Source organism: Rhipicephalus sanguineus, unplaced genomic scaffold (assembly GCF_013339695.2).
Source record: "Rhipicephalus sanguineus isolate Rsan-2018 unplaced genomic scaffold, BIME_Rsan_1.4 Seq339, whole genome shotgun sequence".
Taxonomy (NCBI): Eukaryota; Metazoa; Arthropoda; class Arachnida; order Ixodida; family Ixodidae; genus Rhipicephalus; species Rhipicephalus sanguineus.
Window position 1 is genome coordinate 309,840 of NW_023615047.1, and position 14,006 is coordinate 323,845.

General features: G+C 44.9%; 1 pseudogene; it reads left to right on the top strand.

Moving 5' to 3' along the window:
* The window catches only part of LOC125756630 (uncharacterized), a 59,297-nt pseudogene extending 50,898 nt beyond the window's left edge, over positions 1–8,399 (top strand).
* Positions 8,400–14,006: the final 5,607 nt, after the last annotated feature.

Here is a 14,006-nt window from a genome sequence, read left to right on the forward strand (position 1 = left end):
CGTACGATGTACGAGAGGCTTGCAGTCGCCCTTCACAAAGCAAGGAGTTGAGCATGCACTGCGGTAGTGTACGGAAGGCGGCAGCTAAATATCTTTGCGGTATACGGTGGTCTGCATGCAAACGCATGCTATATAGGGCTGGTCATATGAGAGAGCAGCGTCAGTGTACGTGTTAACAGTGTCTAAGTTCAATTCCTTGAGTTGTGGCATGGCAAGAAGTTGGTGGTCAGAAGCGTTATTCCAAGATATCGGACGTCGGAAGCGTCGAGAAGCATCTGGGGCTTCCCATGGGGGTAATGACATGATGGGCGGTGCATCGTGAAGTTGCAGATAATTCCAGGCCAGAAGGCGATGACTCTGCGGCCTCTTTCCCATGCGAATCTGATGTAAAGTATGGGCTTCAAGGATGACGTCCAGCAATGCAGTCAAGCTAGCCGCGTGTTCATGTGTGGATATCGTCGTGCGTTTTGGGGGCCCCGTGATGAAGTGGCACAAAACGGGACCATTATACGGAGGAATTTCTGTGCGACAAGTTTAATAGCTTCGTAAAGATATTTGCCATATTTGTATTGAGACACTTCATATGGGATTAAATTTCCTGCAAAAGCAGAGAGAGTATCCTGAGCTGTTTTAGTTGTCTCTAGGCACGTGTAGGGTCCAACTGAGATATGGTCTGGGCGAAAATGTGGATACGGCCACAAACGTATTTACAAAGAAAGACGAATTGTCAGAGCTATCGTTTTACAAGCTTTCCAACTGAATCAAGGAAAGTGCTGTCTGGGCAGTCACTCGAACAAGAAGTGCTGTCCATCCTTTGGGTATCTGCAGTTTGTGTTTGACAGCCGGAGCCTCGAACGCGCAATATTCATTGAGCGAGTATGTTCCGTGCGTCTCCTGGAGAACGAAAACTTTGAACATATCTAGCACGTTGAGTCAATCTGCAACATACCAGTTCACCCCCTTCGCCGAGAAGCCGATGAAGCTAGCACATATTTGGGGGCACTCGCTTATCATCAGTGACATACTGCGCTGCATACGTCGAGCATGTTTCGAAACCAGTCGGCGTGATATCAAGCTTGTGTTAGAGCGTTGACATATATGATCAAATCGATTGTTCCAGTTTAGATTCTTGTGCCCGTTCTACACTGAGGAGCCCACTAATGTTAGAGTAAGCGAAGCATTAGTATATTTACAATATTTACAAGCAACTGTACCACCGAATGGCTGCCAGCATCTCGCGCGGCATTCCAGCTTCTTCCTTGCCTCTTCGTCTCCAACGGCGTGCTCGTCCACAATACCTCGTAACAATATGATGTAATATGGCTGTAGAGTGGCCTAAAACGTGCGCTACTGGAAGCGTAAGAGACATGGGGCCCCGCCACGGTGGTCTAGTGGTTATGGCGCTCGACTGCTGACCCGAAGGTCGCGGGATTGAATCCCGGCCACGGCGGCTGCATTTTCGGTGGAGGCGGAAATATTTGAGGCCCGTGTACTTATATTTAGCTGCACATTAAAGAACCCCAGGTGGTCGAAATTTCCGGAGCCTTCCACTACGGCGTCTCTCATAATCATATGGCGGTTTTGGGACGTTAAACCCCAGATATTATTATAATGTACGGTATGAAATAATGTCAGTGACATGCGGAGTGGTTTCATATTTGGTACCGAGGCCGTCCTGCGGATGGCCTCGGTACCAAATATGAAAATATTTAATGACTTCTGAAATGCCAATAATAATATGCTTAAAAAGAGGTTTTTAAGCATGTATCAATCTTTGATTTTTGAAAAGAACTAACATCCTTTGCAAGTAGCAAAACAAGGAGCTCAGCCCAGGCAAAAATTTGATGCAAGTGGGACCACTTGATGTGGGTTATCGAACAGGGACCACTTGACAAGTGGGACCACTTGGCAAGTGTTCCATTAGGTGAGCGGCACCACTTGCAACGTGGCATCGCTCCAACCGAACTTACGCATTTATAACGAAGTGAAAATGTTTTGAACGTTTATTCCAGCCTCATTTTTCTCCCTCAACCTCTTCATACTCTTTCTGACATCTTGTATCTTCTGTGACATGATTGTTGGCATGTTTTCGATTGTTGCTTTCACACACTGGTCATTCTGAGCACCCAATGTGTCACCATTTCTAAAAAAAGAGCCGACTTAATAAATGAAGCATAGAGCTCATTGCACTTCAATACAGCAAGACTACTTACTGATGATCAGAGCCACCTTTTCGGGACTCATCTGCTTCCTAACTGTGGCGTCTGTATTTTTATAGTCTTTGGGTGCCAGTTTACCCCCATAAGTTCTTGCAAGGGCCTCGCGGCCCCATATGGCTTGGGCAATGTCTTTTGGACTAATGATGGCTTCTTTTGAGCCATAATTGTTTGCGCTTGGTGGCTACCAATACAAAATCCATTTGCCACGTGGTACTGCAAAGAAAAAAGAGCAATTACAAACAAAAATGCCAGGAGTGCACTTGAACATAGTTACCCCACCACCAATGTCGGCGAAGGCTTGCTGGGTGGCAACCTGCCAGTCAACTGTCAAAGAAAGGCAAAAAGAGGTCATATGTAGCTAACTGATTCATGCATCACTTCTCAAAGTAAAACACATTCTGAGAAGCATTGCAGCGGAAAGCTAGATAATTCCGGCCCTCGTGGTATTTTTGCATTCCTCCACACCAGGGTGCAGCAGATAAAGCCTAGCTTCTAGCAAATTATCAGAACACAGTAGTGCTGAGCCGCCTAGGCAAGTATCTCATAAATAGATAATTTGGCTTTTACCTGCGGGCAGTGCGTCTTCAGCGGGCTGCCTCTCCAGGTTATCACTTGTGATAGTATGATGTTCTGGATGGCGACTGGAGGATGACTGGATGGTGACTGAGTGGTGTGGTTGGGGAGTGCTGTTCAGCCAAGGGGGGTGACATAGGTATTTCAATGTCTGGATACCCCTCAGAAGGGCAGCCTATACCATTGAGAAACATATTGCAGGCAATTAAACTGAGAACATAACACATGCCTCAATATGAAACACTGGCTGTGGTGTCATATATGTTAACTATAGTACAGTCAAAAAGTAATTTAGAGGCGTCATTGATAAGGGTCATTATTTAAGGAGAACGGTTTTTTAATATTGTCACCACATGAACACGCGATGAGGATATACAAACATAGAGCTATTCAACGCCTACTTCAAGTGGCTAATGAGAATTAGACAGTAGAACAGCACAGAATCAAAACATTAACCACAAATGTCAGGTGTTCAAATTACACACATAAATCACTTTGAGCAGTTACATTCAAAAGAATGGTTGACAATAGGCATGCACTCTTACAAAAAACAGGAAGCACATGCGGGAAAATAATGTGACACTATTTCCTTCCATAGAATTTCGCCTCGATCAAAATGCAACCACCAATGTAGACCATGGTTAATATGATGCTTTTAAACTGTGGCCTGAATATTACCAAGGGCCCGTCTACTTATAGTGCATGTGTGGAGATTGTTTCAAGGCCCCTGTATAGAAAAAGAAGTGAAATAGTTCATGCAGTCTAATGAATTTTACCTGTTTGAGACCCCTGCACGTTTGGAAGCTCGACTCTTCGGCACTCTAGCATCTCTACCACTAAAAACATACAAAAACATCATTTAATGTTCACTCTGGAAAATTTAATTGAACTCCACATATGAATATAATAGCACTATACTTACCTGCTGAGAGTTTAACATCAATGTTATCACTCATTGAAGTCATAATGGCCCGCAGCTCGGCATTTTCTTTGCAGGATGCCATCATTTACAGCGCCAGTAACGGGCATCTGCTTTCGCCCTCTTTAATTCTTTCAAGGAGACCACATCGTCGTCTGTCCTGCTCCCTGAATTGGTCTCAGACTGAGTCTGTTTCTTTCTGGAGTCCTGCAAACAGAGCTGTACCGTAATAACTTGAACGTATAATTACATAAGCAAATATTTAAGGACACATCCCTGAGCAGCACGGGCGGCTTCATTTTTCTGTGAGGTGCTTCGCATGTGTTCTTTTAATATGCTTGCATAGGCATTTTTCTTAGCCTCTTCCCCATTGCGTTTCGCTTTCTTGTTGGCCTGCAAAGGTATGTTGAAACTAGAATGCATTAGTAAGTGGCAATGAAAAAATTTCATGCACTCTACCTGCTTGGATGCCCGCTTCTGTGATGCTGGTGCATCGGTCTCGCTGCCACCTCCATCTCAATGTCTGATGGGTTGATCACGCCTCTGCGATGTCTCGTGTTCGCTTTTTTATTTTCCAGCTCTTCTCTAGAATCTGTGATGCAGTGTAGAACTGTTAAAACTCACTCACAAAACCTAAAAAATCGAACATAGCCAACACTTAGCTGCTTAGCACACAAAACATGCAGTTATAGCATCCATGTCTTTTTGCCTCAGTGCCTAATTAACCCTTTAACTAGCAAGCTGAACTTGTGTGCATCCAAAATGTTTATACCAATATTGCTGATAACAAGCTGCGCTTGTCGGCTCAGTTTACATCACACTTTTGATTTAAATGAGTGAGGAGTACTTAAAGTGTGCAATAAAGACCATCTCAATATGAGGCTTACACAAGTGTTGAAAGAACGTCTCTCTTCGAAAGTAGGTGAAAATGATAACTGCACATGTTACATATTGTATGAGTGCAGATATAATGCCAGTGAATTAGCTGGAACAAAACGAAATAACTGTTGTACACACCTAAAACGGATAGTTTATTGCTTCAACAAAGTGGATGTGCTAAATTATGCAAGGTACTGGGAGGCCCATGTGAAATTTCCGATGCTGTACTACATTACATGTACTTTTTGCATGCTCAAACTGTACAGCGACAGCGCACGTAGTAGAACTTCGCATTGCTCTGCCAACAAACACGGGATTTCAGCAGAATTTGCTGGCGAGTGATGCCATCAATAAAGTTATTTCAGTGCACTCGCTACACACGTGGCTACTACCAGCACACACAAGTGATGCACACGGTAGTAACCACTGGTCGATTACTTACTTACCAGTAGGAGAACTTGGGACGGATATGGTCCGTTGTTCTCCGGATTTTCCTCTTCTATCCAGAATGTAGTGTACCTTGTTGTTGCTGAAATCTTGGTCATTTCGAGGATGAAAATCTTGCACGTTACTAGCTGGAACAACGTACTCCTTCTTATCGAATGCATCTAAGAAGCGCACAAGTGCGAACATTCTTTCGGTGGACATGATGACCGCGGCATCAACTAAATACTTAATTGTTTGCAGGCTTTCAAAGAGGCGCTAAAACCACTAAAACATGCTACGACCTGCTGCAAAATTTGTACAAAGTGCGGCAGCCATCGAATCGGGACAATAAGGATGGATTGCACTGGCTTGGATATGGGCTATGTATAAGCCTACATAGCCATTTTCAACAACATGGCGGCAATGACGTACTTTTGGCTATTTACTGCAGATTGGGCAAGTTGGTGCATTATGATATCGTATTGGTATAGCGCAGCTCAGTTTGAGCATGAAGAAAAGAGGCTACAGCGGAGAAGAAACAGAGGCAACAGGATGAGTGCCATGCTTTTGGCACGCAAAATGGCTGGCTTTGAAAATTAAAGAACTAGTGCAAGCCAAGCATTAAGCCAAGCACGCAAACCACGCGCTTTGTTGCTACCGTTCATCTAGTTGTATCGAAGTGTTTTGATTTTTGCGTCATTATAATGCCAACTGCAAGCATTATGCTTTTCGTGAGCCGTGTCGAATTAATGACCGAAAAGATGAGTACGAACAGAAAAAGCCGCAAGCGATACCTCGAGCCTGCAGCAAGGAATGATTCCCTCCCTAGATCGACGTTGCAGGAGATACGAAAAAGGGCGCTGCCAAGTTCAGCGGAGCCTGATTCGAACGTTAATTCGCCCTGAATCCCCGGATAATCGGTGTGGAAGTGAACCGGCAGAAGACACCAGTAACTACAGTTACCCATCTATCGTTGAAGATGAATCAACCGCAAGTGATGGTCAAGCTGAATCAAGCTCAGCCCAGCCAACCAACACTTTCGCCAGCTGCAGCTTCTTTCGGATGGAGTTTCAGGGTCATATCGGCAGCGGAAACAAACTGTCTGTTGGGGACGCTCTTGTGCTTGCTATTGACTTCGCTATAAAGCACGGACTGACATGGACTGCTATTGAGGATCTCTTGAAGTACAGCAACCAACTCTTGGGAACTGATGTACTACCGGACAGCAAATACCTCTTCAGGAAGTTTTCTGGAGCTTCACCAGAAGAGATGAATTTCTTCTTCTACTCTCCAGAGTGTTATCGTCTGTTAGCAAAGACAGGGGAGCTTAGAAGAGCGCAACAGAATGACTGACACGCGTTGTGGAAAGCACCACACTGGTCGCCAGTTGTCAGAAAAAGGTTCCTTTTTCGTGAGCTCAATCAACGAGCTGCCACCGCGCATTCGCTGGAGAAACGTTATTTGCGCTCTGTTGTGGTACGGCACAAAGCACCCTGATATGACTGTACTTCTTGAGGCGTTCGCTGAACAGATGAAGGAGCTTTCCTCCGAAGGAATTCACTGGAGCCATAATGGGGAACAGCTGTATTCAAAGGTATGTAACAGTATATCTGTTATTGCTGTGTTGACCCTTGAAATTCATCTCTCGAAACCAGGGACTGCATTCTCCTCCCAGGCTAACTTTAATTCATTTTCTTTCTCTTATTTTTTTTGTTGCAGTTAATGTCAAGGTTTTGCCTCCGAAATATTGCTATTTCTGCACACTACTGTGATCCTTTTTTGTTTATAATGTTTCATGTGAATAATAATACCTCTGATTGCATGCTGTGAACGTTTATGTTTTGTACTAGTTGATTAGTTGATTCATATTATCAACGTTGCCATTTATTTAGGTTGTTTTTAGAGCTAAAAAAGTAACTTGCTGTTATTTTTTAGGTGTACTGCATTACAGGCATTGCACATGCTCCAGCCAGGGCTTCAATGCAGAATGTCTTGCAGTTTAACGGTTACTATGGCTGTTCATGGTGCCTGCACCCTGCACATTAAAGGTGCAGTAATATTACCCACCCTTGCATGTGTCATGTGAAGTTGTCGAATATCTGAAGAGTGCTCTAAAAAGCATGTTTCATTGTGCAGGTAGTGTCAAGTATCCCGTCTCCGTGACTGCTAAAGACAGAGACGCAGCTATGATATTGGCAGACATGCGAACGGCAGCAGACCTTGAACGCTCTATCAGAGGTGTAAAAGGACCTTCGCCTCTCATCAATGTCCCTGGGTTCGACATTGTGTGGAACTTTCGTCCCGATTATATGCACACTGTTTGCTTGGTGTCGTGCGCCAGATGATGGACATTTGGTGTTCAAATGTGGGCAAGGCGCATTACATTGGGAGTGCCAGAACTTTAGCCGAAATAGATGGTCGCCTCCTAAGCCAGAAACCTCCACTATGTTTCCATAGGGTGCCAAGGTCTCTCAAACTGAGGAAGTACTGGAAGGCGTCTGAGTGGGATTGGCTGCTTTATTACAGCCTTCCGTGCCTGAAAGGCATCCTGGAAGCTGTGCTTTTTGAACGTTTTGCGCTTTTGGTGTGTTCTGTCTACACTCTCTTGAAGAGCCGTGTGACAGCAGACGATGTAGATATCAGCACCAGAAAAATCACAGAATTTGTGGTAATGACCCAGTGTCACTATAGTGCAGGTGCAATGACTTCGAATGTGCACACGTTACTGCATTTGCCCAAGAGCGTACTGCTGCATGGACCACTCTGGGCAGTTTCGTGCTTTGAGTTTGAGAGCAACATTGGGCGCCTGGTACATCTAGTGTCGTCTTTTAATGGCATTCCTTTTCAAATCCTTTCACGCATCCTTTTATTGAACAACTTCCACTTTCTTCAGTCTATGGCATCGCAAGAAGTCCAGGAGCTATGTATCCAAGCAAAGAGGAGAAACATTCAAGACTTAAATTACTTGGAATACCGCAGGCACCTTGTATGGAGCTGTCAGATCACATAATAGAAAACATTTCTGGAGTTGTCAAACTTGACGAATATAGTCGGGTCTCAGCAGAAGGCTGCACAATCCACAGTAAGAATTAGAAGTCCGCCACCCTAAAACGAGATTCAAGTGTTTTAAAGGTGGGAGGTGAGTACACAAGGGTAGAACACATAGTGGACGTTTCTAAAGTGCATGGTACATCCGCAATTTTATTATCTCAGATGTGCACCATATCACCAACTTTGAAGAGGTTGACCACTTGAAAGAAGCTGTCAGTTCTGGCTCTAAAAAGGTGCATTCCCTCTCGAAATCCCTGCGTCCGTGTGTGTGCCTTGAACTTAATGGGAAGTTGTTGTTTGCTAAATTGTGCAACCGCTTTGGCTCATTTTAAGCTCTGCTTGCATTTACGTACAATGCCAATTTCCGGACAGTTTTTTGAAGGAGTGTGAACAGGTGGTCAGTTTTTACTATCTTATAGGCACATTTAGGCAAAATGAAGTATTGCATAATTTGTTATAATGTTTAGGCTTTTGCCACGATATGATTATGAGCCACGCCCTTGTGGAGGGCTCCAAAAGTTTCGTCTGTCTAGGGTTCATTGACGTGGGCCGAAATCTCTTACATTGTGCCTCCACGGAAATGTGACCGCGGCTGCCGAGTTCGAACCCGCGACTTTCAGGTCAGCAGCTGAAGTATAGTTGGTTATAATGCTATAATTCTTTATTAACAAATACGCAAAAAATGTCTGAACTTCCATATTGATATGTATCATGTAAAATGATTTGTAGTTGTCGGCTGGAGAAACCGTTTGTTCAAATTTCTAAAAGAAATGCGATACATCCACAGTTTGCATAAACTATTCGGAAAGCTAAACTATAGTGACTTCTTAGCATGTTTCCTCCTAATTTTACATCGAAAGGTGTTATGAGATCATTTCACCGGCCGTTTTTGGCGCCGTAGTGTGCCGCCGCCGCCGCGGTGTCCTTAACCACTATCGCTCGAAATAAGAAAAAAACGAAATGATGGAACGAGGTTCGAACCTGGGCCCTCTGCGTGGGAGCCCAGGATTCAACCTCTGAGCCATGCCAGTGCTTGAAACTGCTTTGCAAGAAGGTGCTATGCAGGCTTCATGTCGAGAAGGAACCACATTAACATATGCAATATAGCGTGGGAAGAGTGAAATAACCACCAAGCGTCGCACAACGCGAATTCTGTAACCAGGCGTCACACAATGCGAATTGCGCAACGAGTAGGTTGTTGAATGCTTCCAACCCACTACAAAGAGCTCCGCCATAATGCTCCATCGTCATCAGGCACAGCATCAACAAAGCGCATAATGCCTTACATGCGTTTAGCAGGTACCACGGCTCTCCATAGAATGACGAAAAATGCCATAGTGCCTGCTTCTCTACTTCTCAAAAAAACATTGATTTATAGCGTAGTGGGTTCCTCGCAAGGGCACTTGTATTGGTTGCAAGGAAGCCCATAAGCGCATGATTCATTTCCTCGGGGTCTCAGTAAAGTTCTTCGCTCCCCCCCCTCGCGCTCCCACGTCAACGTATGATATACAGCATGGCGGGAGAGGGAAATAACGACCAGGCGTCACCCAATGCAAATTGCATAACTGGTGGGCCGTTTAAAGCTTCCAACACATTACAAAGGGATCAGCCATAATTATTCATCGTCGTCAGTCGTCGCGTCAACAAAGTGCACATAATGCCTTACGGACGTGCAGCTGGTGCCTCGCTTCTCCGCAGAATGACCAATAATGGCTTAGTAGGTGCTTCCCAACATCAGAAAAATTGTGATTTATGGCGTAGTGGGTACCTTGCTTCTATTTATGGCGTAGTGGGTAGCTGTATTAGTAGCCCCAAGAGAGCTTACAACCGGCTCTAGAAACGGCGCTCTTCCAGCTTTCGCTGTGACTGTGCTGCTGTTTCAGCGCAGGCCTGACGTTTTTTTTTTTTCTTTTTGTCTGGTTTTGCCCATGGGCACCCCAATTTCCCTTTTTCTAGCTTGTACTGCGCCTTCAGTACTGTAATGGAAGGCTTTTGCTAGAAAAGCCACTGAATTGTGAGCTAAGTTGGATCATGTGACAGTTTCATTTTGTTTTAATCCACTACCACTGTCCATGTTCACGGACGCGACTTCTTAAACAAACTGAACAGCAAACTGCTCAGCATCATTGAAAACGTGTTTAGATTTCCCAGGGTAGTTTTTACCCAATCTCCTAGAGTGAGCAGCAGATGTCAGCTTTAGTGGCTGCTGTGCTAAAAAGAAAATGACATTGAGCAGTGCATGGCTGTTTAGGGATAAGTGCTTGAAGTTTTGTCACCGTTTGGCATTTATTTGGGACATCACTTAAATTTTTTAGGTTTAAATTCATTTGTGCATCTGGTCGTAGAGATATTTCTTATTTTACCATTGCCATAGCTTTCACCAAAGCCTTTCAGGTGCTGTTTAACCACATTTGCTTGCCGACATATTTTATGACCGCAAATATTTTAGACCCTCTGATGCTTTTTTTGTAGTGGGTTAAGTAAGGCTTTTCTGTCAAAATTCAATAACTTTACCAGTTGTGCCTGTAACTGTTTTCAAGATTTTTCTGTTAAATTTCTGGCTTTGTGTATACATTTGTGTTTAATAAACCTCCTCCTTTTCAAGCTCAACTATGTGTTCACAATTTCTGCATTTGCGTGATACATACACAAAGTATTACATAAATTGCATGGGCAAGAATGAAGAAGCTGTATATTCAGAAATGCTCACGATTTAGAGATGTTGGTGCCACATAATGCAAAGTTACAAGCAAAATGAGCTGCTGTGTTTACTTATTTTCCAAGTAATGAAGGTTGGAGGCAGATGCCATATGTATAGTAGAAAAAAAAATCTGTACCATTTTAGCAGCTACTTGAATGAAACATTTAGGCCACCTGTGAAATCTAGCTTATCTGTTGTAGAGATCTGGTCAATTGTTATTTAACTTAAACGACTTAACTGCAAATAGAACTGTTTAATGGTATGAATTATGATCCAGATAGGGCCACTTTCAACCAATATGCATCAGTGGAAGTCATTGTGGTCAAATGGCACAATTTGAACAGCCACGTTAAAGCAGGTGAGACCAGTTGTCAAAGTGTTGCCGTCTTGATGGCCACTTGAAAGCGAGTGGGACGTACCACTTTGAAAACCACTTGGGTTGAAAGCAAGTGGTACCGCTTTAAAAACCACTTGGCAGCAAGTGGGACCAGTTGTTGTCCAAGTGGCACCACTTCAATGACCACTTGAAAGCAAGTGGGACCACTTTGAAAACCACTTGGCAGCAAGTGGGACCACTTTGAAAACCACTTAGCAGCAAGTGGGACCACTTGTTGTCTAAGTGGTACCACTTCAAAGCAAGTGGTACCACTTTGAACAACTTGAAATCCCACTTCAAATTTTCGCCTGGAAAGCCTCGCTCTGCTTATTGTAGGAAAAGCTGACGCTCACTGCTCTGCCTGCAGCGTCTTAAAACTCAATAAACAAGGCAAACACCATCACGAAGCTAATAAACTTTTTTTCCGCAGATATCCGAAAATGCACGAAGTTATGCACGAAGTCGGAAAATGCACGAAGGCTTGACGGCGCGCTGGACGCAATCCGTGAACCCCATACTTCACATCACATCCGCACGGAAAAGAGGCCACAGGATCGTCGCCTTCTGGCCGCAATTTCGCTCCAACATGACAATGCGCCCCCTGCTAATCTGCCCTGGCCCCCATGGGACACCTCGGCTTGTTCTCGATGCTTCCGACGACACATATCCCGTCAAAACGCTACTGATCACCAACTTCCTGTCACGCGACAACTCAAGCAGCGAACTTAGACACCATTCACATTAGCACTGACGCTGCTCTCTTAGGTGACCAGACCTATATAGCATGCACTTGCACGCAGACCGCCGTCTACACAGAGATATCGAGCTGCCACCTTCGGTGCGGTACCACAGTGCTTGCCTCCTTTCTATGTGAAGAGCGACTGCAAGCCTCCCGTACACGTACTGAGAACGGTGCGTGTGCTGTGTCACATAGTCCAGCTTCGGAGGGTGGTGCAGCTTCCGCCATTCAATGCATTCTCTGTTGGGGTTAAATGTCAAACGGTACGATAGAAATCATCTGGAAGCAGCGGCGAACGGCTGTTGCCGGGTACAATACGGCAGCACACGCCGCTGCTGCTTCCGCAGCTGAGCAGACATCTCAAGGTGAACCTTTATGATGTGTCAATTGGAATTGACTTGCTTACTAGCAAACTCTTCATTCTTGACAGCGTGATAGGGATAACTTGCTCTAAAAGAGGAGAGGCTGAATAAGCTACCTCAGACGATATTTCTTGAACTATGCACAGAAGTACGCAGATAGTGCGTCTCTGCATACTTCAAGTAATAACGTCTCAGATAGGTGAGCCCGCACGTCCACTTTTCGAGCAAGTCACCCCTATAATGTTGTCAAAAGGTATTCACCAAGAAGGTTTTTGCAAGTTGAGCCTACAGACCGCAGTCGTAGCAAAATCACCAAAACGTGACAGAACGACAGTCACATGCACGCACTGCAGGCTATGCTGCGGCACAGACCTTTACCAATTAATGTTGTCACCTGGTCGTGACACTAACTAGGGCAGCGGTCGGCGTGTTCAAGACCAAACTATTTCTTTGGGTGAACGTGTGCCCGAATAATAGAAAGACAACGTGCAAGCGATTCACACTGTTAACCTATAGCGGCGTGAACGGTGGTCGGCTGTCCAGTAATCAGATCACCGGCAGAGCGCGTCGTCTTTTATAAGGCTGCCGTCAAACCTTCCAACGTTATCATATGGCGCTCTCGTAAGCTCTAGAACAAGCTTCACCATACGTGTCCTGCGCGTAATCTTAACAGAATGATTTCAAGTATTTGCGAAGCTTCTAAACCATTGTGGCATGGTCTGCGCCGAGCGTTGCTAACAGTTCTGGTGGCCGACACCCGAATACAGCGAAATAAAGTTTCTAAACCCACGTGACAATGCCCCCTCTCGAAAAGCATCGTGCCGAAGGTGAAAACAGAACACGGAAGTGAGAAAGTGCATGCAATACGAAAGAACAGTAATAAAGTAAGCAAGAACTACAGTCCTCAGGTTTCTCAACGTGCACAGAATTGTTGAAAGGCCGAAACATATACAACGTTATTGCCGGCGTTTTCTTATGGTGCGTCCCTCGACGTCGTCGCATTAACGCCTCCAGAGAGGGTCGCAAATCATATGAGGAGCCTTAAGGTCAGCGTCAGCTCACCGTCACATAGTGTGCCCAGAGCGCATGAAGCTGGCACTTTGTAAAGCAGTGTACAGTTTCCGTCAATGGACCAACAAGGTATAGACCAGAACACCGAGAATTCATGCGCATCGCCATATTTGCATCGCGCGTCGCGCCATCTATCGCACACGCGACGAAACAACATGCGCGGGCTGCCAGGCCAGCAGACGCTACACAGATCAACGTAAAACTCCAGAAACTCAGCCCGTCGGAGAGCGTGTTTCGCGTCTTTCCAGCCTGGGCATTTTTGCTGATTTTATTGGAACATCAAGAACATCTGGCTCATGCAAGTCCACAATGTATACAGTACGGGCTGAGTGGGCTGCGGAAGCATCCTCGTCAGATACGTACGCTGTTACATTTGTAAAAAAACGTTCTCGCTGTAGTACGTGTGAATCGTAGTTGCAGGTGCAGCTCGCGAAAGAGTGAAACGATGTTTTGCTGCGCCATATTACAAGTTGTGCACAAAGTTTTGTGAAAGCTCATCATTTCCAGCATGCATCGCATAATTAGAGTACGCATTACGGGTAGTTTCGCGGAACGTAATTTTTGTTTCACGAGCGCTCTTACAATAATGCGTCTTGCTCACAAAAGCGTGCTATCAGAGAGTATAACCTGCAGTATCGTTCAGCGATCCCTTTTGGAGCTACCTGCGCGATTTTATTCTTGTAACGATGG